General features: G+C 35.7%; 1 protein-coding gene across 2 annotated transcripts in view; it reads right to left on the reverse strand.

Moving 5' to 3' along the window:
* The window catches only part of lrrn1 (leucine rich repeat neuronal 1), a 37,866-nt gene extending 26,537 nt beyond the window's left edge, over window positions 1-11,329 (reverse strand). The window contains exon 1 of one of the 2 annotated variants that reach the window (XM_030134958.1): window positions 10,985-11,329. The gene's annotated coding sequence lies outside the window, so the exon portion shown is untranslated. Of the gene's footprint in view, window positions 1-10,968 lie in introns of both variants that reach the window. The other variant, XM_030134959.1, reaches the window with a different exon arrangement.
* Between the last annotated feature and the right edge of the window lie 13,957 nt (window positions 11,330-25,286).

Here is a 25,286-nt window from a genome sequence, read left to right on the forward strand (position 1 = left end):
AAACAAAAAAAACAAACTGTAAACCTCCACACTGCAATATTTCACCAAACTGTGTCTAGATTTAATTATGACATTCATGGCAATTATGGCATAATTGAATTATGTAACCATTACATTATCAGATTTGTAAGACCGGGGGGGTGGGGGGTGGGCTTATCCGTAAGTACCACAATGTACCTTAGTTCGTAACACCAGAGGGGGGTGGGGGTGGGGGGTGCACGCCACCAATGACAAAGGAGACATCTATTCACTCATATGCTTTTTTAAAAACAAAAAAACATGTGCTCAGAAATCTGGGGCTACTGCCAAAACATCTGAATCTAATGACCCCCACACTGAATGTAAACATGCGAACTCTGATCCAAAATAAACAAGCGTTTCCAAACAGACTCTGAGCCGGTTCACTTCTGGTGTGAATATAACCAGCCTCGAACCGAAACAAACCAAGGAACCATGCACCTTTTTGTGCTTGATGAGCCACCGTAGCCACTGGAAGTAGCCAAGCCATAGTCAGAGCTAACAGCAGCAGCCATGAGATCGAATGTCTCATCGACATTTGGTCAGATGACCACATTACGAAACTGGCTCCAAATGAGCTGCTCTGGACAGTTAACATTTCTTTTGTAAATTTGTGTCTGTAAAAATAGAACACATATTCCGAAAACGACAACTGTACATAGGACTTCCATGTTTGTTTTCATCGACACCCACCGTCTCTGATTTACCCCGCCCCTGACTTTTCTGTCCAATGCCAGCGCAGTTCGTCACATGTGTGCTTCTGTTTACAAATTTTGGTCCAATGGCAAAAAGTGCAATGAGAATATGATCCGACCCAAACTGAAAAAGTAAAGTCCACATTCGATCTGAACCAAATAAGAGGACCAAAGAACTTTCCAGGTGTGAATGCATCCTGTAAGAATTAGATAAAGTAAAACAACAAATCCAGTAGGTTATCAGCAAATATCAGTATGGGCAAATGAGATATATGACATATAATGACATATTTATCTGTGGTGTTATAAAGTTTTTTTCATGAACTTTTACGTCTGAATCTGTGTTCATTCAAAGATAATGTGATGGACTGAAAGACTTTAAAACAAAAACTGTTATATTTATGATGAACAGTGATTTGTTTAGGGGTATAAATAACAACAAAAACAAGAAAAGCACTCGGAGAGCGCAGACCTCCCCCAAGACAGATCTGCCTCCTGTGTTTGTTTGTTAGCAAGGTAACTCAAAAAGTTATGGAGGGATTTTCAGGAAATTTTCAGGAAATGTTGATATTGGCACAAGGAAGAAATGATTAAATTTTGGTGGCGATCAGGCCTAGCTGGGTGGGGTGGGGGGCTTGCAACATTTCCTGAAAATTTCATGAAAATCCCTCCATAACTTTTTTGAGTTATCTTGCTAACAAACAAACACGCACGCACAGATGGAAACACACAAAGCAAAGTGATCACAATACCTCCTGGTGGAGGTAACAAAAGAGAGAGACAAAGCAACATCAGCTATTGACACTAATGTCAATGTAAATATTGGTATTGGTCAAGAATCCCTAGTGAATCCATTCATTCACTGACGGCCAAAGAGTCAATAATATTGCATATTGTGTCAGTTCAGTGTGTGTGTTTTAGTGATTTTTTTTCTCAATCTCAAGCTGAAAAAGATCAGAAACCACTGCTTTAACACAAAGGAACACACACACCTGCAGTGACCCAGTATCCACAGACAAACTGGAGGTCCATGATGCGTTTTTGTGTCCATAAGGGAAGTATTTTATATTGATGATGAATATTTCTTCACAACAACAACTAAACAGACAAAAAGTAACATGGGTAACAGCATCAGTTTTGGGCCAGAGTGTCATTTTAAACATCAGTATAAGTATCTGTCAAGTATTTAACATCAGTACATCCCTAAATTTGTCTTTAAACCAAATATAAACCTCATCCATCCCTATAATCAAAACAGCTGATCTCTAAGAAAAATTAGAGATCCAACGATAGTGAAGATAAATACTTTACCACATTGTCCAACTTCTAGTTAACCCTTAAAGTCCTAGAACTATCTTTGTAGTAACGTTCTAATGAATTGAACCTTTCCTCACAAATGATCACCATTTATCCAAGTACTATTCTCTGTATTTTGCATTTTTCAGTGAAAATCAAGTATTTTCCTATATTTCATTCACTGATCATGTAGATGTCTGTAAAAACTCAGAATAAATTCTAAGGTTATTATATCAAAACAGAGAAAACGGAAGAAAAAAGTCCCTTTTTCAGCTAAATATATAATGAATTGAATGTAAAAACAAACATCTCTAACCTTTGTCATTTCTCAAACTACATTATTTTTTACTGGTGAATCAATAATTGTCCTTTTTTGATTTTTTCCTTTTTATTAATTGTTTTGTTACTTTTTAAAGTCATATCTGTCTTGATTTAGTTATTTTTTCCTCATTTGGTTGATTATTCTTTTCCTTTTTGGTTAAAATTTCTCATCATTTTCTGAAGCATTTCATTTGTTTTTTAATTCATGTATTGCGTTATTGCATTCATTTTTGTGATTTTTTTTTTCCCCACTGAAAAACTACAGGTATTTTATATTTGAAGAGTTTAACTGTTGAATTTGCATTAAAGGCGTTAACAGGAGTGGATCAAAACTGGGATCTATGTAAAATACTACCATTCAATCAGTCAAAGGTTACTACAAATAAAGACACTTTTTGAGGAAACACAGTAAATATGTCGTCTGTTCATTTGGGTTTTACTGGTGAATCAATGTTGTAGAAGATGACAGTGTTTCTATGGTAACTACGGAGCCTCTGAACATCCAAATGAATCCTATCTGATGACCATGAAAAGGTGATCAACTGTATTTTACTCTAATTATTTACATGTATTGATAGAATTAGTGGTTGAAACGAAATTAAATATTTTAAATCGGCAGATGCTTTTGTTTGGGGTCTTTGATTTTTAACTAAACTGGAGTCTTTTCTAACACGTGCGATGTTCATGACTGCTTTTCCTTCATGTTCGTACTGCACATGTGCCCTCTAATGAGCAGAGCTATTGATTGAAGAGTTAATCTAATTCCAGCCAGATGTGATCGTTCTTTTTTGGCCACGGAGTGGAATCGACGACAACAAACTCCCCCCAACAGACCTCCATTCACTGGATCAAAACAGCCATGAGGAATGATCTGAATTCAAACACTATATGGACAAAAGTATTGGGACACGTTGAATTCAGGTGTTTCTTTTCTAACAGGGGTCTGGGATACAAAACAATAATGACAAATGACATAATATAGTTTTATACTGGGATAAATATCATTGCATTGGTTAGTTTGGTTTGAATTATCTTTGCTTCCAAAATGCCTCAGAGATGGTTTTTACTTAATTTATCTCAACACTGATTTTGTTTTTTCTTTTGTTTTTTTTTAATCCATGACAATGATTTTAAATGTTCTACTTCTAAATTTCAAAAATATTTTTCTTACTGTGACTGTAAATAATAGTTTTCTACCACAACTAACTATTTACTTTCTTCACATCTCAAAATCTCCCATTAAACTTTAAGGAAATATTGATGTTCATAAAGTATATGGACAAAAATATTGGGACACGTCATGTCTACAGCTGTAAGATGTCCTGTTCATGATGATTTGAGATAAAAACATCAATATTTCCTTAAATTTTTAAGGGAGATTTTTCTTCTTAAGTAAGATGTGAAGAAAGTAGATGGTTAGTTGTGGTCGAAAATTATGTACAGTAAAAGTACAAAAACATTTTAGAGATTTAATGGTATAACATTTAAAATCATAGTCATGAATTTAAAGAAATGAAAACAATATCAATGTTGAGAGGAATTAAAGCTAAACCCACTTTTATTAGTCTTTACCTCATTTATTTGAACCCTCCAGGTGCTGCAAAACTATCTTTATATTCATTTTGGCAAAAATCGAGTGGATTTCTACAACCTGTTTTAATTCCTGCTTAATTTGTTACGTTTTATAACTAGTTACGTCACAACATTTGCACATATAAGGTCAAGACTTCTGACGAGCATTTCTCCGAGTACGACATAATTGTTTGTCAGCTGCAGTGGTTGTAGTAATAACTGAAAATGTCCAAACTTCGAGCCGATTACTTAAATGTTCAGTTGTTGGTTGAATAGAACAGAGCAGCACAGCCAACAACCTGGAGGGGGCGGGGCCTGAAGTGGCTCATTTGCATTTAAAGGACCAGCGCTCAAAAACGACCCTTCTGGTGTCATTTCTCAGAAATAGGGTTGAAGATGGACCTGTGGAGTTGAATTAATGAAGAATTCAGACCCAAGCAGAGCATTTACAGTTTATGTAGACCACAGGGAAATGATTTAAAATGCATAATTCTATTTAAAAACGCAAAATATCACTCCTTTAAGGCTTCAGCGTTTTCAAACTATGTCAAAAATACTGCTTTTCAACCCATAAAGACCCAGTGCTACTTTTGTGGCAGCTCCCAAATGATTTTTTTTCTCGATATTTAACCTTTCTGAAGTGATTCATCACCATTTATTGTAATATTATCTTCTTTACTTTGCATTTTTTCAGTGACAATCAGGTATTTTCCTGTATTTAATTCACTGATCATGTAGATGTTCATAAAAGCTCAGATTAAAAACAGCAAAATATCACTCCTTTAAGTAAAAAACCATCACTGATGCATTTTGGAAGCAAAGATAACAATTTAAACCAAACTAAACACAGCAATAAACAAATAAATAAATAAACAAAAAATAAATAAAATAAATAAAAAATAAATAAATAAATAAACAAAGCATCCCAATATGACAAAAGACGTTATTGTTTTGTATCCCAGACCCCTGTTAGAAAAGAAACACCTGAACTCAACGTGTCCCAATACTTTTGTCCACATAGTGCATGTGCTGGAGATAAACTGCTACTGTGTCTCTCAGACCTGTAGCAACAAAGGACAAAAGCTCTTCTTAAAGGAAGAATAGTAGAGGCTTGAGCTCAATAACCCAGCTCCCCCTGTGCAGCTTGCCTTATACCCCCGGGACCTAAATGTTGGTGGAGGTGGAGGGGGGGGGGGGGGGGGGGGGGGCGTAGATTGACTCCCTCTCCTCTTTATCCATGCTGTCTCCTAACAACCACAGCGCAAACACACAAACACCTGCTCAGACACACTCTCCCCATTAACAGGCCTTTGTCACCCTCCGTTTTCATGCCCAATTAAAAAAGTTGATTCCCATGATTGCGCTACAACCTAAAGTGTTTGTCTTGAGTCTTGAGTTGTTTGCCTCATTATGTTGTGAATGTGTGTCCATGTGAGGCAGGCAGCCCCAAAAAGAGAAAAAAACAAAACAAAAAACAATCAATCAGATGGTTCCTGCCCCGTCTTGACATGATTCAGCCTAATGCTCACTTCGAAATCTGCCTTTTGTGAGGAAACGTTGCAGCTGCAAAGACAAAGTTTGGTTTTATTCCATTAAAAAGCAAAGGTCTAGAGCACAGGTGTCAAACACAAGGCCCGGGGGCCAAATCTGGCCCGCCAAAGGGTCCAGTCTGGCCCGCAGGATGAAATACACTGAAAATACTAACAATCAATGGTGTAAAAATCATTTTAATTCAGGTTCCACATACAGAACAATTAGATCTCAATCGGGTCAGACCAGTAAAATATCATCATAATAACATATAAATAATGAAAAGTGCAGATTTTATCTTTGCTTTAGTGTAAAAAAGTAAAATTACATGAAAATGTTTATATTAACAAACTATCCTTTTACAAAAAATGTGAATTACCTGGACAAATATGAACGACCTGAAACATCGTATGAGAAGTACATGCAATTTTACCAATATTCTGCCTGTTGCTAAATGTTTTGTGTATTTGTATTTGTAATGTAAGTTGTAACACACATGTGTAAATGATAAACTGATAAACTGAGGTGGAATATTGTTAAAATTGCACTTGTTTTTTTTAAGACATTTTAGATTATTCAGATTTTTAAGGAAATGTTGTAGATGTAAACACTTTCATAATGTAATTTCACTTTTTTCACTGTTATTATTTTACTGGTCCGGCCCACTGGAGATCATATTGGGCTGAATGTGGCCCTTGAACTAAAATGAGTTTGACACCTCTGGTCTAGAGCATACATGGTGAGCAAGGGTGTCAAACATAAGGCCTGTGGGCCAAAACTGGTCTCCAAAGGGTCCAATCCGGCCCATGAGATGAATCTGTGAAATATAAAAATTACATTGAAGATATTAACGATGAAGGATAAAGTTCAGGGGCCAATATGATCCCAAGTGGGTCTGATCAATAAAATACTATCATAATTACCTATAAATAATAAAAAGTCCAAATTTTTTCTCTTTGTGTTTGTGTGAAGAAGTAAAACTGACTCAATAATGACTGAAAATTTTCTTCTTGGTTTAATGTGAAAACAATAATTTTACATTATGCCTGCAAATAATGATAATTCTGCAAAAAATAACATTGCATTATGAAAATATTTACATTTAAAAACTGTCCTTTCACAAAAAACGTGAATAACCTGAACAAATATGAACAACCTGAAATGTCTTAAGAAAAATAAGTGCAATTTTACCAATATTCTGCCTGTTCCTAAATGTTTTGTGCATTTGTAGATCCACTGTGATCTGTAAGTTGTAATGTGTGTGTAAACTGCACTTGTTTTTCTTAAGAACGTTCAGGTTGTTCATAATTGTTGAGGATATTCACGTTTTTTAATGTAGTTTTTAATATAATTGTACTTTTTTCCACTTGGACTGGACATTATTTATAGGTTTTTATGTTATTATTCGACTGATTTGACATAGTCGCGGAAAATGTTATTAGACCATCAAAAGTCATCAAAAACAATGGTTATACAATGAAATACTAACTCCTGTGTGTATCATGTGACTAAAACAGACAGAAAAGAAAACACGGAATGCCTAAAAGCACTGTTTTTGTCAGTACAATGCCATAAAGAACTGAAATGATTTTGGTTATTATCAAGAAAACATGGAAAATGGATAGATATCAGCTCTGAAATTAAACTACTATGAGCTATTTTTGTTGTTATCATTATATTTGTGCAAACAAATGTACCTTTAGTTGGACCAGGCATTAAAATGAACAAGAAATTGAAGAAAACTAGGGGTGGGCTAATAATTTTTTTTTTCCGCAGCTGTACTTCAGATCAGTAACATAATAACATAAAAACCTATAAATAATGTCCAGTCCAAACTTTTCTCCATGTTTTACAGTGGAAAAAAAGTACAATTACACTAAAAATTACATTTAAAAAATGTGAATATCCTCAACAACCATGAACATCCTGAAAAAATTCTTTTACTTAATAATACTTTTTCCACAGAAACACAAAGAAAAAAACGTGGAGTTTTTATTGTTTACAGGTAATTATCTTTGTATTTTATCGATCAGACCCATTTGGGATTATATTGGTCTGTATGTGACCCCTGAACTAAAATGACTTAACCCTTGATTGTTAATATCTTCAGTGTAATTTTTACATTCCACAGATTCATGCCATGGGCCGGATTGGACCCTTTGGAGGCTGGTTTCAGCCCATGGGCTGTATGTTTGACACCCCTGCTCACATCATGTATGATCTTGACCAGGGGTGTCAAACATGCGGCCCGGGGGCCAAAATCGGCCCACCAAAGGGTCCAATCTGGCTTGTGGGATGAATTTGTGAAATGCCAAAAAAAAAAACAAAACAAAACAAAAAACTGAAGATATTAACAATAATATTAGAACAGGGGCTAAATTCAGCCCAATTCAATCTCAAGTGGCTCAGACCTGTAAAATACTATCATAATAACTTAGAAATGATGACAACTCCAATTTTTTCACTTTGTTTTGGTGTAAAAAAAAACAACAACAAACCATTACATTAAAATTTTTAAATTTACAAACTATCCTTTTACAAAAAATGTGAAAAATGCATCAAATGTTCATGTTATTCACATTTTTTTTAAAGGCTTGTTTGTAGATGTAAACATTTTCATTCTGTAATTTTACTTTTTTCACTTTAATACAATAGGAGTTAGAAATAAAAATTTTGGATTTCGCATTATTTATATATAATTCTGTTGTTGTTATACTGGTCCGGCCCACTTCAGATCATATTGGGCTGAATGTGGCCCCTGAACTATAATGAGTTTGACAGCCCTGATCTAGACCTTTGCTTTTTAATGGAATAAAACCAAACTTTGTCTTTGCAGCGGCCATGTTTGCTCACAAAAGGCAGATTTCGAAGTGAGCATTTGGCTGAATCATGTCAAGACAGGACCATCTGATTGATTTGTTTTTTTATTTTTATTTATTTATTTATTTTGGAGGGGGTTATAATACATATTTTTCATAATGTAATTTTTTTGGTTTTTTTTTTGCAGAGATGTCATTATTTACAGGCATAATGTCAAATTATTGTTCTCACATTAAACCAAGAAGAAAATTTGGAGTCCTTATTGAGTCAGTTTTACTTTTTCACCTTTTGTGTTTTGAGGCTTTCCTATGTGTCATCCTGAAACTATTACTGAAGCAACATGACTTTTATTTGACCCCCGGGTCCACAGAGACACCCTGACTCTCAGCCCTTGTGTTTATTATAGTCATGAAGACCCATAAATCATAATACACATGTATAAATGATGAGGCATAATATTGTTAAAATTGCGCTTATTTTTCTTAGGAAATTTCAGTTTTTTCAGGTTATTCACATATTTTTTTGTTTGGATAGTTTATAAAAGTAAGTATTTTCATAATTTAATGTTTTTTTTGCACTAAAACAAAGACAAAAATTTGGGGTTGTCATTATTTATAGGTTATTATGCTATAATTTTACTGGTCCGGCCCACTGGAGATCAAATTTGGCTGAATGTGACCCCTGAAAGAAAATGAGTTTAAACCTTTGCTTTTTAATGGAATAAAACCAAACTTTGTCTTTGCAGTGACCATGTTTGCTCACAAAAGGCAGATTTCGAAGTGAGCATTAGGCTGAATCATGTCAAGACAGGACCATAATTTTTTTTTATTTTTTATTTTTATTTATTTATTTTTTTGGGGGTGTCATAATACATATTTTTCATAATGTAATGTTTTTTTTGTTTTTTTCAGAGATGTCATTATTTACAGGCATAATGTCAAATTACTGTTCTCACATTAAACCAAGAAGAAAATTTGGAGTCCTTATTGAGTCAGTTTTACTTTTTCACCTTTTGTGTTTTGAGGCTTTCCTATGTGTCATCCTGAAACTATTACTGAAGCAACATGACTTTTATTTGACCCCCGGGTCCACAGAGACACCCTGACTGTCAGCCCTTGTGTTTATTATAGTCATGAAGACCCATAAATCATAACACATGTATAAATAATAAGATGAGTCATAATATTGTTCAACTTGCACTTATTTTTCTTCAGAAATTTCAGTTTTTTCAGATCATTTACATATTGTTTTGTTTGGATAGTTTATAAAAGTAAGTATTTTCATAATTTAATGGGTTTTTTTTTTGCACTAAAACAAAGACAAAAATTTGGAGCTGTCATTATTTACAGATTATTATGCTATAATTTTACTGGTCCGGCCCACTGGAGATCAAATTTGGCTGAATGTGACCCCTGAAAGAAAATGAGTTTGAGACCCTGATCCTGCCCTGATGTAGACGTTTGCTTTTTAATGGAATAAAACCAAACTTTGTCTTTGCAGCGGCCATGTTTGCTCACAAAAGGCAGATTTCGAAGTGAGCATTAAGCTGAATCATGTCAAGACAGGACCATAATTTTTTTTTTTTTTTTATTTTTATTTATTTATTTTTTGGGGGGTGTCATAATACATATTTTTCATAATGTAATGTTTTTTTTGTTGTTTTTTTCAGAGATGTCATTATTTACAGGCATAATGTCAAATTACTGTTCTCACATTAAACCAAGAAGAAAATTTGGAGTCCTTATTGAGTCAGTTTTACTTTTTCACCTTTTGTGTTTTGAGGCTTTCCTATGTGTCATCCTGAAACTATTACTGAAGCAACATGACTTTTATTTGACCCCCGGGTCCACAGAGATACCCTGACTGTCAGCCCTTGTGTTTATTATAGTCATGCAGACCCATAAATAGAGTCCCGTGGGCAAAAAGACGCGCAGAATCCGGGCTTGATCCACTGATCCTGCCTTCAAACCTAAGTATCCTCCATCACCTCATCCTTTCTGTCCGGAGCGTGTCCCTGTGTCTAAAGTTGAGTGATGCCAGTCAGCAGGCGCCATCACAAAAGCGCAACAGCTGCAGCGACACAAGCAGCGTTTGTGAGCCACAATAGACCCCCTGCCAACGCAACGCCATTCCCACCACAGCATCTTAGACAGGGCCTTGTCTCCGGCACGGGACTCCGCGACTTTTTCTTCTGCTTTATAGAAGACGAGGCATGGAGACATCTGCCGAGGGTACTTTTATCATTAATATGCAAATCACATTTACACAACGTTGCGCACGCCGTACGCACACACGCACGCATCTCCTGCTGGCACGGACAGAGTACCGCAACGAGATCAAAGTTTGTTTCTGTGGAATATGATCATTTTGACGCATTGTACCAGGTTAGAAAATGTAATCACACGTACACAGAGGAACGTGGATCCGAATCAGATTCCACGCCTGAAGTCTTAGACCCAGACTGCAAAAAATATTGGAATTTAAAAAAAAAAAAATAAAATAAATGTGATTGTGCCCTTGAGTGCGTCTGCTGCCTAAATACATCCAACTACATTGAATTGTCCTTGTAGAGAAAATGCACAATGTGATGAATGGGAATAAACTCAGAGTCATGTGCACGTAAACGCATCACCAATTACAGACAATGAGGGTTTATGGTGGTGCCAAAATGCAGCTTATACACACAAACTACCAGGCTCCAGCAGCGTGGTCTCACCTCTGGGGGGTCTCACCTTGTTGGCATTCCAGTCCGACGTGTCCGAGCGCACAGGTTTTGGTTTTTTCTTTTAATTTTTTTTTTTTTTTAATCCAGATCCAGACTACGGCTCAAAAACGCACCAATAAATGAGAGAAATGTTCCAAGTCACACAGCGGAAAAGCACATATTCCGTTTATCCTGGGGTTTTTAGACCGACCCGTGGTCCGTGTAACCGCTCCGACACGAGTCCCGAGGCGTCTGGGATCCGGGCATGGTGCGGTGCGCAGACGGATCTGGAGCCTGGTGCGGACCGGGTTGCGTCCTGGTGTTCCTCCGCTCTGTCACCACCAACACCGATGCTGCTGCTGGTGGTACTACTCCTCCTATGGATGGAGAAGGAGAAAAAAAAAACACTGATAAAAACACCTGGCGCTGCCCAGACCAGTCAGCTGATTCCCCGGAAGGCCATTGGCTGAGCGCGGCTGTCTGTCACCGACGGCCGCGCGCAGAACCGCACCATCTGCTCCGGGTTGTTGTGATGAGAACAAAGGGAGGAGAGGGCGGTAGGGCGGCGGGGTGAGGGGTGAGGGAGGGTGGGTGATGGGGGGTGGGTTGGTGGAAGGGTCTTCTGTCTGAGCCTCCTTTTCCAGACTTAAACCCTGGACACCACAAACCACTAGTATCACTGTTTATTCCACTTTAACCCTTTCATACACAGTGGTCACTTCAGTGGACAGTTATTCTACACGCAGGGGTGGCAAACATGCGGCCCGGGGGCCAAACACGGCCCGCCAAAGGGTCCAATCCGGCCAATCTACAAAGTGCAAAAATTATACTGAAGATATTAATAATCAAAGGATGTCAAAGTCGTTTTTGTTCAGGTTCCACATACAGACCAATGTGATCTCAACTAAAATAATAGCATAATAACCTAGAAATAATGACTCCAAATTTTCTTAGTTTAATGTGAAAAACATTGTATTACATTACACCTATAAATAATTAATGACAACTCCAAATTTTTCTCTTTGTGATGGAATGATGGGAATATTAACATTTACAAACAATCCTTTAACAATAAAATGTGAAAACCCTGACATTTTGAAAGTGAAATTTTAACATTATTCTTCCTGTTATTAAATATTTTATGCCTTTTATAGATCCAATCCATAATATGCATGTATAAATGGTAAGTCGAGGTGTAATATTGTTAAAATTGCACTTATTTTTCTCAAGAAATTTCTTTTTTTTTCAGGTTATTCACATCATTTTTGTTTGGATAGTTTGCAAATGTACATATTTTTCTAATTTAATTTTGATTGCACTAAAACAAAGAGAAAAATTTGGAGTCGTCATTATTTACAGGTTATTACGCTATTGTTTTATTGGTCCAGCCCACTTAAGATCGATTTGGGCTGAATGTGGCCCCTGAACTAAAATGAGTTTGACACCCCTGTTCTACAGCTGTTCTCTTGTATATTCATGGATTTTGTTGTTTTACTTGCATATTAACCAACACAGTGGACACTTATGCACCATCCCATAATACATTGCAATTCATACCGTGACTGTAACATTCCTGTTCTTGATAAACCTGATATGCAGTAACATATGAGTGTAAATCAATTGCTAATTGTTATTAGACTGTAATTAACAGTTTTGTTTTGTTTTTTAAAGTTGTGTTTTGTTGCTTTTTGCAAATTATTTGAGTGAGTAATAACTACTATTATAGTATGTAAAAATGTGAGAAAACATCAGATTAGCAACATTAAAAAAAACATTTATTTCATCGTTTTCACACAGTATGACAGTAAATGCATGGTTTTTTTTTTGCTTCAAAAATTAAACACATGGTGTCCAGCTGAGTGGACATTTTTTTAACTCCATGAAAAATAGATTGATTAAAAAAACAAAAATTTCAATCACATTATTTTTTTCATGCCTAAAGAGGAATAAAAACACTCAGGAAAAAAATCTTGATTAAGGTTCTCATAATTCATGCATGAAAGGGTTCACAGAAACCAGAACCACAACATTAGACCTCTGTCAGTCTGACTGTCAGTGTATTTATTTATTTAACCTTTATTTAACCCTTTAACTCTTTCATGCACAAATTATGAGAACCGTCATCAAAATTTTTTCCTGAGTGTTTTTATTCCTCTTTAGACATGAAAAAAACAATGTGATGGAAAATTTTCTTCTGAAAAATAAAAAAAAAATAAATAAAAATTATTAAAAAAAAAAAAATACATACGAAAAATAATAATGAAAAAAAAACACAACTTATGAACCTATTTTTCATGAAGGTGCAAAAATATCCACTCAGCTGGACACCACACATTTAATTTTTGATGCACAGAAACATGTATTTACTGATAAATTGTGTGAAAACTATGGAGAGGGCTTGTGATTCTGGGGGTTTATGCTCAGGAGAGATCTACATAATGTTACCTATTCATGTCAGAAAAGATATGTAGTGTCTTAAAATTTTAAGGTATGGAAGGTATGTGTAAAAAAAATTAAACAAAAAAAAAACAAAAAACAAAAAAACGACAAGAACAACAAAATCCATGAATATACAAGAGAACAGCTGTAGAAGAGCTGTCCACTGGAGTGACCACTGTGCATGAAAGGGTTAAACCAGGGGTGTAAACTTTTTCTCTCAACATTGATTTTTTTTTTTTTTGTCTTTGACTATGATTTTAAATGTTCTGCCTCTAAATTTCTAAATTAAATCATAAACGGTTTTGCACTACGCACCAGAAGAGTTGTCTCTTTTAATTTCATTGTACATATATGTAATAACAATAAAGCCAAGTAAAAAAACATCTCTGTGACATTTTGAAAGCAAGATAACAATTTAAACCAAACTAATCAATGCAATGATATTTATCCCGATATAAAACTATATTTTAACATTTGTCATTATTGTTTTTTATCCCAGACCCCTGTTAGAAAACAAACACCTGAATTCAGTGTGTCCCAATACTTTTGTCCATATAGTGTATGACTTAGACCAGGGGTGTCAAACTCAGTTTAGTTCAGGGGCCACGTTCAGCTAAATTTAATCTAAAGTGGGCCAGACCAATAAAATAAGAACAGTGAAAAAAAGTAAAATTATATTTTGAACAGGGTTACATGTATAAAGTTTCCTTAAAAATCTGAGTAACATGAACAGCTTGAATTGTCTTAAGAAAAACAAATGCAATTTTAACAATATTCTGCCTCAGTTTATCATTTACAATCACACAAAACACTTAGTAACAGGCAGAATATTGGTAAAATTGTATTTACTTTTCTCAAGACATTTCTGTTTGTTCATATTTGTTCAGGTTATTCACATTTTTTTGTAAACATATAGTTTGGTAATGTAAACATTTTCATGTAATTTTACAATTTTACATAAAAAAAACAAAGACAATATTTGGGGTTGTCATTATTTATAGGTTATTATGATAATATTTTACTGGTCTGACCCACTTGAAATCTAATTGGACTGTATATGGAACCTGAATTAAAATGATTTTCACACCATTGATTGTTAATTTCTTAAGTATAATTTTTGCATTTCACAAATTCATCCCGCGGGTCGGATTGGACCCATTGGCAGGCCAGATTTGACCCCCGGGCTGCATGTTTGACACCTGCGCTTTAAACCCTAAGCCTAACTTTTTTTTTTTTCTTATTTTGACTAATTAAAACAGGGGTGTCAGACTCATTGTAGTTCAGGGGCCACATTCAGCTAAATTTAATCTGAAGTGGGCCGGACCAATAAAATAAGAACAGTGAAAAAAAGTAAAATTATATTTTGAACAGGGTTACATGTATAAAGTTTCCTTAAAAATCTGAGTAACATGAACAGCTTGAATTGTCTTAAGAAAAACAAATGCAATTTTAACAATATTCTGCCTCAGTTTATCAGTTTATCATTTACAATCACACAAAACACTTAGTAACAGGCAGAATATTGGTAAAATTGTATTTACTTTTCTGAAGACATTTCTGTTTGTTCATATTTGTTCAGGTTATTCACATTTTTTGTAAACATATAGTTTGGTAATGTAAACATTTTCATGTAATTTTACTATTTTACATAAAAAAAACAAAGACAATATTTGGGGTTGTCATTATTTATAGGTTATTATGATAATATTTTACTGGTCTGACCCACTTGAAATCTAACTGGACTGTATATGGAACCTGAATTAAAATGATTTTCACACCATTGATTGTTAATTTCTTAAGTGTAATTTTTGCATTTCACAAATTCATCCTGCGGGTCGGATTGGACCCTTTGGCAGGCCAGATTTGACCCCCGGGCTGCATGTTTGACACCTGCGCTTTAAACCCTAAGCCTAAAACTGACTTTTTTTTTTTTTTTCTTATTTTGACTAACTAAAACAGGGGTGTCAAACTCATTTTAGTTCAGGGGCCACATTCAGCTAAATTTGATCTGCAGTGGGCCGGACCAGTAAAATCATAATATAATAATATATAAATAATGTCAACTCCAAACTTTTCTCTGTGTTTTAGAGTGAAAAAAAGTAAAATTACATTATGAAAATGTTTGCATTTACAAACTATCCTTTCAGTTAATGTGAATATGAACAAACTGAAAAAATGGGTAACTTTAATAATATGATGCTTCAATTTACCATTTACACACGTACATTATAACTTACAGATCACAGTGGATCTACAAACACACAAAACATTTAGTAACAGCTGGAATATTATTAAAATCGCATTTACTTCTCTTAAGACATTTCAGGTTGTTCATATTTGTTCAGGTTATTGAGACATTTTTGCAATATTATACTTTTTTTTAGAGTAAATACAAGAAAACATTTACATTTACAAAGAGAAAAATTTGGAGTTGTGAGTATTTATAGGTTATTATAGCATAATGACCCAATAAAATCTATGAAGCGCAATGTCTCAGGTTTCAGAAACCTCTGGAATTTTTCAAATTGGACAAACGGTGAAAGAGCTACGGCCATCCAAACTGCATATGCACAGGGTGTGTCAGCAGTGATACATGAGGTTTTAAAGAGTTGACCCTCCTATTATCCTCAAATATTACCAACACATTTTACCCTCGGGGTTAATCTGACCCCAGGGATATTTGCCTCCAGAAATGATTTACATAAAATTGTTGACCAGGTTTTTCTGTCAGGCACTTTGTTTATTGTTATTACCCCGGCCCCCGAAGGAGAGGCAAGGGGTAGTGTTTTTTTGTTTGTTTGTTTTCTTTGTTAACACTCCAGCAGCAAAGCTATTGGTTGAATTCATACCAAATTGAGTTTATAGATTGCCAGTGACCAGAAATAGATCTGATTACATTTTGGGAAAAGCAGATCAAAGTTCAAATTTTTAAAGAATTTTTAAAATATTTTTTTTCCCCATTTACTTATAATGGGCAAAAAGTCAAATGTTTGTAGCAGCAAAACTGTTGGTTGAATTCATACCAGATTGGGTTTATAGATTGCCAGTGACCCAGAATAGATGTGGTTACAAAGTTCAAATTTTTTATGAATTTTTAGAATCTTTTTTTTCTCTACCATTTACTTATAATGGGCAAAAATTCAAATATCTATAAAAACATCAATTTTCTTTCAATTTACTTCCAACTTGGCACATATATAGAGGCAATCGGGTGGCCATGGCTCAGATGGTAGAGCGGGTCGTCCAATAACTGAAGGGTTGGCGGTTCGAATCTCGCTCTGTCCATGTGCTGTTGTGTCCTTGGGCAAGACACTTCGCCCCACTTGCCTCCAGTGCTGCTACTCACACTGGTGTATGAATGTGTGTGAATGTTCGGTGGTGGTCGGAGGGGCCGTAGATGCAGATTGGCAGCCACGCTTCCGTCAGTCTGCCCCAGGGCAGCTGTGGCTACATTTGTAGTTTACCACCACCAGAGGGAGGATGTGAGAGTGAATGAATAGTGGATCCACTGTGTGCGTTCATAGAAAAGCGCTATATAAATCTAATCCATTATTATTATTATTATTATTATTATTACAATCGATATGTTGACATCAGCACACGCATAGACATGATGACATCAGACGGATTGATGCCAAAATAAGCTACAATATGTGCGAGGGGCGGGGTTTGTTGTGCCTGGAACCACTTGTTCTTAATATTGTATTTGAGGGGAGGCATGTGTAGTTGGAAAGACTTGGATGTGATCAACTCGTAAGCCTACATTGGCTTCTTCATTTTGGCAGGAGTTCACAAATCAAGTGTTTCCTACAAGCCCACACCATGAGAAGGAATAGTTGTTTTCCCCACCCCCCTGTTATGGATCAACTCAAAAGTACCAACTCTGCACCTGCAGGAGTGGGGATGTTAGGTCACACACACACACACACACACACACACACACACACACACACACACACACACACACACACACACAGATTTGAGGTCAGAGCAGTAGCTTGCATTGTGGGCTGCTCACGAAAACGACATGCTGACTTCTGTTGTCTTTTGTAGTTTTACCCAAAAATTGAAATCGAAAATCGAGTTTTTAGAGGAAAAAATCAGTATTTTTTTTTTTTGCCAAAATCGTGTAGCCCTATTATATATATTAGGCCTGTAACTGTACACGTACCAAACCGAACCGTTTTGGTACACACCTGTTCAGTTCGGTACACAGTTGTACCGAAACGGCACAGAATGTTGAGAAAAAGAAAAAGGAATGAAAGGCGTTGTTCGATGCAGAACTTTAAATCAGCGCAAGTTCCACACGGACATATGGAACTAGCGCAAAATGACTCGAAATATGAAATAGCTGTTTCCGTATGGTTAAAAAAAAAACAAACAAATATGATGTGAACCCGAAGGGAAGAGACTGAAGAACCTCCGCCATCATTACAGTCCAGTTTGGGTTCAGGTGAAAGACAACAACGAGGAAAGAGACGCTGATAAGATGGACATTGTTTGGCCCCTAGGAACTACGGTAGTTCTAAAACACTGACACTAGCTCTCTCTCTCTCTCACACACACACACACACACACACACACACACACACACACACACACACACACAGACCAGTTTTACTCAGATAAAACTGCATGGGCCCACTACTGACCCCAGAGGAACACCAACACATGCAATATGTGTTCAGCCCATTGAAAAAATATCATCATGATAATTTTATGCTTCCGTCAAATTAGGAAAAGTCATGAAATAGGAAGAAAAAAAAAAGTCAACTATTATTTCATGAATGCTAAACATTGAATGAGGTCAAACTAACCCCACGGGTAATATGAGGGTTAAACTCACATTACTGCTGACTGTCTACTGCACTTTATTACAAATACTACACTCTTGTTATATCTGATGCTGTTTATTTACCTCATAACCATTATTCTTTAAACCACCTATTTATTCTTATTCTATTTTTGCCTCTTTTTTTTTTTTTTTTTTAATTTGCATGGCCTTTTTACTTACAACATGAGAGAGAAACAATGTTCTGTGCATCTACTGAATTGACAAAATAAAAGTCTTTTAATCTTTATTTAATTTCCTGAATGCATTATTTAACCTTTGTAAGGTCAGTAAGAGTTTTACAGCTTAACAAAAAAAAAAGAAAAAAAAAAATTAGCCTACTATCCATGGCAAAAGGATGTGCCATATAAAAAAAATGTCTCTGAAAAAACTGTTGCATCATGCTGTTTCCAATCAAGACAATTATTTAATACAAGGAGGATAATGAGTCCTCTAAATCTGATTGTGAGATTTATTTATTTATATATTTATCCCCTTGAGACACAGGAAAGTAAAAGTTTTGGCTGTTTTATTTTAAATTATTGTCTTGGCCCCTAATCCCTGTGCCCCCCCGGATAGACGACGTCTTAAAAAATCCAGATCATCCTCTAAATGTCATTGTGACAAATCAGAAGAGCAGCTGCAGTGGGCATCAAAGCCCATTAAGATGCAGGACTGAGAGGTTTAGAAGATCCTTCAGAGTCCACAACGTCTCAGTGTAATGATTCATTATTTATTTTATTGAGCTGATGATGAAACCTGAGGATCAATGACGTTTATCTTTATTTGTATCTGTTGTTGTTGTTCTTCTCATGTTGTTTTCTGGTAAATATCTTCTCTAACCACTCACCCAAACCCTCTCACATCATGCCATATATTTTCTTCTTTCTACAGTTCGATGTCTACAGTGAATATGAACACTTTAATTGCATAAAAGTTGAAGGTGTTTCAGATAATCCTTGGGAAAATACACAATGAAATATGCAGATTTGAGCTCCACCAGTAACCAAATAGAGCTGTACTCGTTCTACATTAAGTCAAAACTTGTTTGCATGAACAGTAGTGGAGATTTAATATAACCTTTTTTTTTTTTTTTTGACATTTAGTTTTTATTAGTTATCATTTTGTCATACAGAACATCAACAACAATCAGCTACAGATAATAGTCACAATCTACTAGAAATGATAATTTAGGTTACAGTGATGAAATAGTAATCAAGTAACCCAATTAATTAATTTTTATAGCAGCAGTTTATATAGCATTTCACAGAACTATGAGACAAACCACCCCTTAATTGTATTTAAAGAAACTAAATATAACTTTATTTCTAATTTTAGTTCAGAAATGTTTTTTTTTTTTTTTTTTTTTTTTTTTTTTTTTTTAGGTCATTACCCTTCATCCATTGGCCACCAGATGGTCTGATCCCCTTCATATTTGGTATTTAGGTGCAACTTAGGAAGGTTTAAGACGAGAGTTAGTGCAACACATTCAAACACCAACCTGTGGGACCAAACAGTACTGTGTAAAAGTCCTGGTCCAACATTAGATTTAAAGTTCTAATGATCACAGATGGGTACTTCTATTAAACTGAGTTTTTTTGGTATCCGGCACTTTACCAGCTTTTTTAGACCCAATAATAAAAGAGAAATTTAGACATATTTCCCCCTTGGATGGACCTAATGGTGACCTCAGATAAATGCAAAAAAAAATTATATTCTTGCTCTGAGCCATCCCAAAATTAATGAATTTTTAATAAAATATTGAAACCAAAAATAGAACCAAAATTGGGACATTAAAGCTACCTAGGTGTCAGTGCATTTGATCTGAAAACATGGCTGTAAATGGTCTTATATACTGCTATAAAGAAAAACACTGTGTTAAATTTGTTGATCCTAGTGGTTTTTCTAATCCAGACATGTGGGTTTTTCATGAATCTCAGTCTCATTCCAGGTTTTGTGTGGAACCCATCGTGTCCACTGGTGTTACATGCGGAACCTGCCCATTTAAACACAAATAAATCATGAGTGATTTTGCAAAAGCAGTCATTTTTGTGAAACACTCTGCCTTGCATATTTACTTCGATTCCAAAAATGTACCTGTGAAAGAACAAAACAATATTCGAAAAAAAAAGTAGCACATAATTTTTGTGTTCTTTTTACCATGTTCCATGCAGATTTCTGTATAAAAAAATACATATATAAAAATGTGTTTTATCTCCATATATTTCTGTATGTAAGTATATTATGTGTGGCTGTATACAAATTTAACCAAGGTCCAGTACTTGGGATGGGTGGAATACAACAGTTTCATGTTCAGGTTGTATGTTTCTCCTTGTGCATTTGAAAATTGAAAATAAAAAAGACCTTGATAAATAAAAAAGTGTTTTATCTGAAAAATAGTTTCTCTTTTATCTCAGTAAATATGTATTTTTAAAACAGACCCAAAGTGCTTCCAAACTTGCTTCATAACATTAGTCTACATCTGGCTTGAATTTTTAGCCCCTCTGTCCTGTTTTTAGGACCAGTTTCATAGAAGTATTTACAGTTCGAAAAACAAAAGTTTCAGGGTAAAAACAGCTTCTATAAATCAAAGTGGTCATATTTAGAGTGACCTCCCTTTGCACTTTGTATTTAACATGTCTTTAATCCTTTTATTCAGACAATAGGAGATTTATTGCATTAATTTTCTGATGTTTTTTATCAGGTTTCATTCAACACATGTCCAATGTTTCTAATGGTTTGTGCTGCTTCTTGTCATGGGGTCAAAGGTCACAGTAAATAGTGATTTTAACCTTCACAACACATCTAGTCAATTTTTTAAATATATATATTTTAAGGCTATGTGCATATTTACTAGATATGACATAAATATTTGACAGTTTTTAGGAACAGTACTGATCCAGGATGCTGCTAATGAGGAAACAGTCGTCTGAGGACACTGGGACTGAAATTATTGTTTTCCCCAAAAAGAAGGTTTCATACTTTCCTGGTTCTATTAATCTCAAAAATCTTCGCTTAAATTAAAAATACATGCAAAATAAAAGCTCAGGTCTGACAAGGTTAAGATGTAACTGTCTTCTTTTTTTCATTCTTATCAGCATAATACATTTTTAACAATTCATGCGATCTAAAATATTTAATTTACTAAATCATTTCAAGACTGAATATTCACAAAGAGCTGTAGAGCTGCAGAGAAGAAAAATATTTTACGTGTTAGCAGAAAAATATCCTTAAAACTGGACCAAATAAGCATTTGCAATTAATGTTTTGATTTTATATTCAGTAATACGTCACTATGTTGTTCCATTTATCAGTTTAAAACGGATAAAGTGGCTTCACCAGATATCATTTACTATTCCCTTATTAAAAGCTACAGGTGACAGGCCTATTAAAGCACATTCAGCACACATGCAATACTGTGACAACACCATAATCACACCCAGGAAGAAAAATACACGCAGCCCATCCGAGTAAATAATACCATGCGGTGACATTTAAATATAAATGCTGCAGAATACAGGATCGCATTAAAAGCATCCTATCTCCATTAGCATTTGTGCAACAATGCACGATGACATCAATAAAGCATTAGTACGATTTAAAGAATCCATTTGCTCACGGTTACAGTGAGACAAGGAGATTATGAGGCGACCGTTGCCAAACAAGCAGCAGCTGAATGTGCTGCGTCTGCTCCTGTTCAGGCCTGTTGCCACGTCCCAGAGTGCACTGCAACAGCGGCGAAGCAAGAAAGAGATGCAACAGGGGAAAAAGAAGAAGAAGAAGGAGGGGAAGAAACTGTGAATGAATAAATGCACTTTAGTGAACAGGGATGGGAATCGAGAACCAGTTCTTGTAGAGAGCTGGTTCCCAGTAGCTCAGTTCCTTGGAGTCATTAGTCTGCTTAACGATTCCACAGTGTCACCTCAGATGTATCATCAGGTCATTTCTGTATTTTGGTTGTGAATCCTCTTAACGTCTGGTTGTATTTTCCCAGTAAAGATGACACTAGGGTTGTTTACAACAGTTGCAGAGCTTCCATTAAGACGAAGGGTTAAATACCTCCAACGTATACAGGGTGGGGAAGCAAAATTTACAATGAACATTTAGTTGTTTTTTCTCAGCAGGCACTACATCAATTGTTTTGAAAACAAACATATATTGATGTCATAATCATACCTAACACTATTATCCATACCTTTTCAGAAACTTTTGCCCATATGAGTAATCAGGAAAGCTAACGTCAAAGAGTGTGTGATTTGCTGAATGCACTCGTCACACCAAAGGAGATTTCAAAAATAGTTGGAGTGTCCATAAAGACTGTTTATAATGGAAAGAAGAGAATGACTATGAGCAAAACTATTACGAGAAGGTCTGGAAGTGGAGGAAACAACAAAAAATGTACCAAAGCTTTTATTAAAGCTCTCAAATCCAAAATTCTAAAGGATCCAACCAAATCCATGAGAAAAATGGCAACTGAACTTGAGGTAGACAACAAGACCGTTAGCAATGCATTAAAATATGATTTGATGTTAAAATCTTACACAAGAACACCAAAACACTTGTTGACAACAGCAACAAATCCAAATTCAGCAATTTTTGGGAATCATGTTTATGGCCGCCTTCTAGCCCAGATCTAAACCCTCTGGATTCTGCTATTTGGGGCGTTTTAGAACATGCTACCAATAGAACATCACACAGCAATGTCGACTTTCTTAAAGATACTATTAAAGAAGAATGGGAGAAGTTGTCACCCGAATATTTGAGGAACACTTGCGCAAGTTTCAGGAAGCGTGTGAAGGCAGTTATTGAGAAAGAAGGAGGACACATAGAATAAAAACATTTTCTATTATGTCAATTTTCTTGTGGCAAATAAATTCTCATGACTTTCAATAAACTAATTGGTCATACACTGTCTTTCAATCCCTGCCTCAAAATATTGTAAATTTTGCTTCCCCACCCTGTACAAACATTTAACCACAGCATCCAATTAAACTAAATTGATGGAATGGCTCTGATTGGCTGCTTAGCGAAGGGGGCGGTGATTCTGGAGGCGGAGCCTACAGCAAGGTGTTCTGTCACAGCTGCTAACAAACTCCTCCAGGTTCTATTGATACTGTTAATGTTAGCGTCATGTCACTGTGGCAACCTGCTTTACTATTGTTTATCAATCATCTCCATGACGATGAGGCTCAGAGGAGCAGTAGGTAGATCGAACGCTCCTTTAACGACTCCTTTATGAGGTTTGTTCCAATCAGATGCAAAATGTTCATGCATATTTGACATTAAAGAGTTAATGCAAACAGAGCCATTTGGACAAGAGTTAATTCCTTAATCCAGGGGTTTCAAACATGTGGCTCGTGGGCCAAAACCGTCCCACCAAAGGTTCCAATCGGGCCCGTGGGATGAATTTGTGAAGTGCAAAATTTACACTGAAGATATAAATAGTCACTGGTGTCGACCTCGTTTTAGTTCCGGTTCCACATACAGGCCAATTGTGATCTCAAGTAAAATAATCCTATAAAAAAACAACAACCTATAAATAATGACTCTAATGAATCTTCTTGGTTTAATTTGAAAAAAATATTACATCATGCTTCTAAATAACGACAACTCCAAATTTTTCTATATGTTTTAGTAAGAGAACAAACAAACAAAAAAACCATCAAATTATGAAAATATTTACCGTAACAAACTACCCATTAACAATAAAATGTGAATATCCTTAAACATGAACAACCTGAAAAGTGTAAAGAAAATTAAGTCTAATTTTAACAATATTCTGCCTGTTCCCAAATGTTTCATATGATCCTTAATGCACATGTTTAAATGATAAGTTGAGTCATTATACTGGTCAAATTCCACTTATTTTTTTTAAGAAATTTAATTTTTTTCAGGTTATTCACATCTTTTTGGTTTGGATAGTTTGTAAATGTAAATATTTTCATAATTTAGTGTTATTTTTTTGCACTACAACAAAGAAAAATTCAGAGTTGCCATTATTTATGTTATTTTCCTGGAGATCAAATGTGGCTGAATGTGGACGAAAATTTGTTTGACGTCCCTGCCCTAATTCAATGAGGATTGGTAAGTGTGGTTTTTTTTTTTTTTTTTTTTTTATAGCGAATGAGTGATGTACTAATATTGGCTGTTTTATGTCTTGTTTCTGTCACTTGCCTAGGGACTGCAGATGAAAAGTAGGTATTTTTACTAATTCTGGCATATTTGCATAACTGTATTTTTTATACAGCAATGTTCATAAACGTGCATGGTCCCTATTAAATAAACCAATAAAATAACCAAACTAAACTAAACTAAATAAATAAATGAATGATGGAACTGGAATCACTAAATTCTTATTAATTCCCATCCTCAGTGAACAGTCTCAGAACCTGATCCTTCCTTCACATAATCTCACAGTGTGCCTTTGTCGACCGACTAATGAAAACACACTTCCATTTGGTTGGCCTTTTCTCTGGGCAGTGCTTCCTCAAAGCTGTGGGCGCTATCCTCCAGAATCAATTTGCTCCATAAGTGTCCTTCACTTTGAAGCACCGCCGTCCCAGTGCGCTCCTTCACATGAGGGCGAACACTGTGTTTTGTGAATCTCTCGAGCAGGAGTCGAGGCTACGAACGGCCGGACTCTTAATGTAGATCTTATTTCCACACGTGTTGCAGATTTGACACATTTGTACCTGCTTCGTGTCTGCACATGGAGTCTTTTTTTTTACATCTGCTTTCCTCTTAGACAAAAGGTAATTACAATGCCATGCAGGTAGTGGATAATCAAAGCTGTCCACCTGAATGTGTGCACTGCGGGCTGAACAAGAGCATCTACCTTCAAAGCCACCCCTGGTGAGGAGATGAGAAGGCTGGGTGGGAGGAGGCAGGTGGGAGAAGGCTCTTATCTGTCCACCTCCTCTGTGGTTGTTATCCGTTGAGGGATGAAGACAGATGGGGTGCTGTGGCCCCGTCAGAGCCACGAAACAGCTGGACCTGCACAGACACATTTATTCAGGAAAGGTGGAGGGAAAAGTCAGGCTTTGTGCGTGTTATGTGACAG

This window comes from Sphaeramia orbicularis, chromosome 5 (genome assembly GCF_902148855.1).
Source record: "Sphaeramia orbicularis chromosome 5, fSphaOr1.1, whole genome shotgun sequence".
In the NCBI taxonomy this organism is placed as follows: domain Eukaryota; kingdom Metazoa; phylum Chordata; class Actinopteri; order Kurtiformes; family Apogonidae; genus Sphaeramia; species Sphaeramia orbicularis.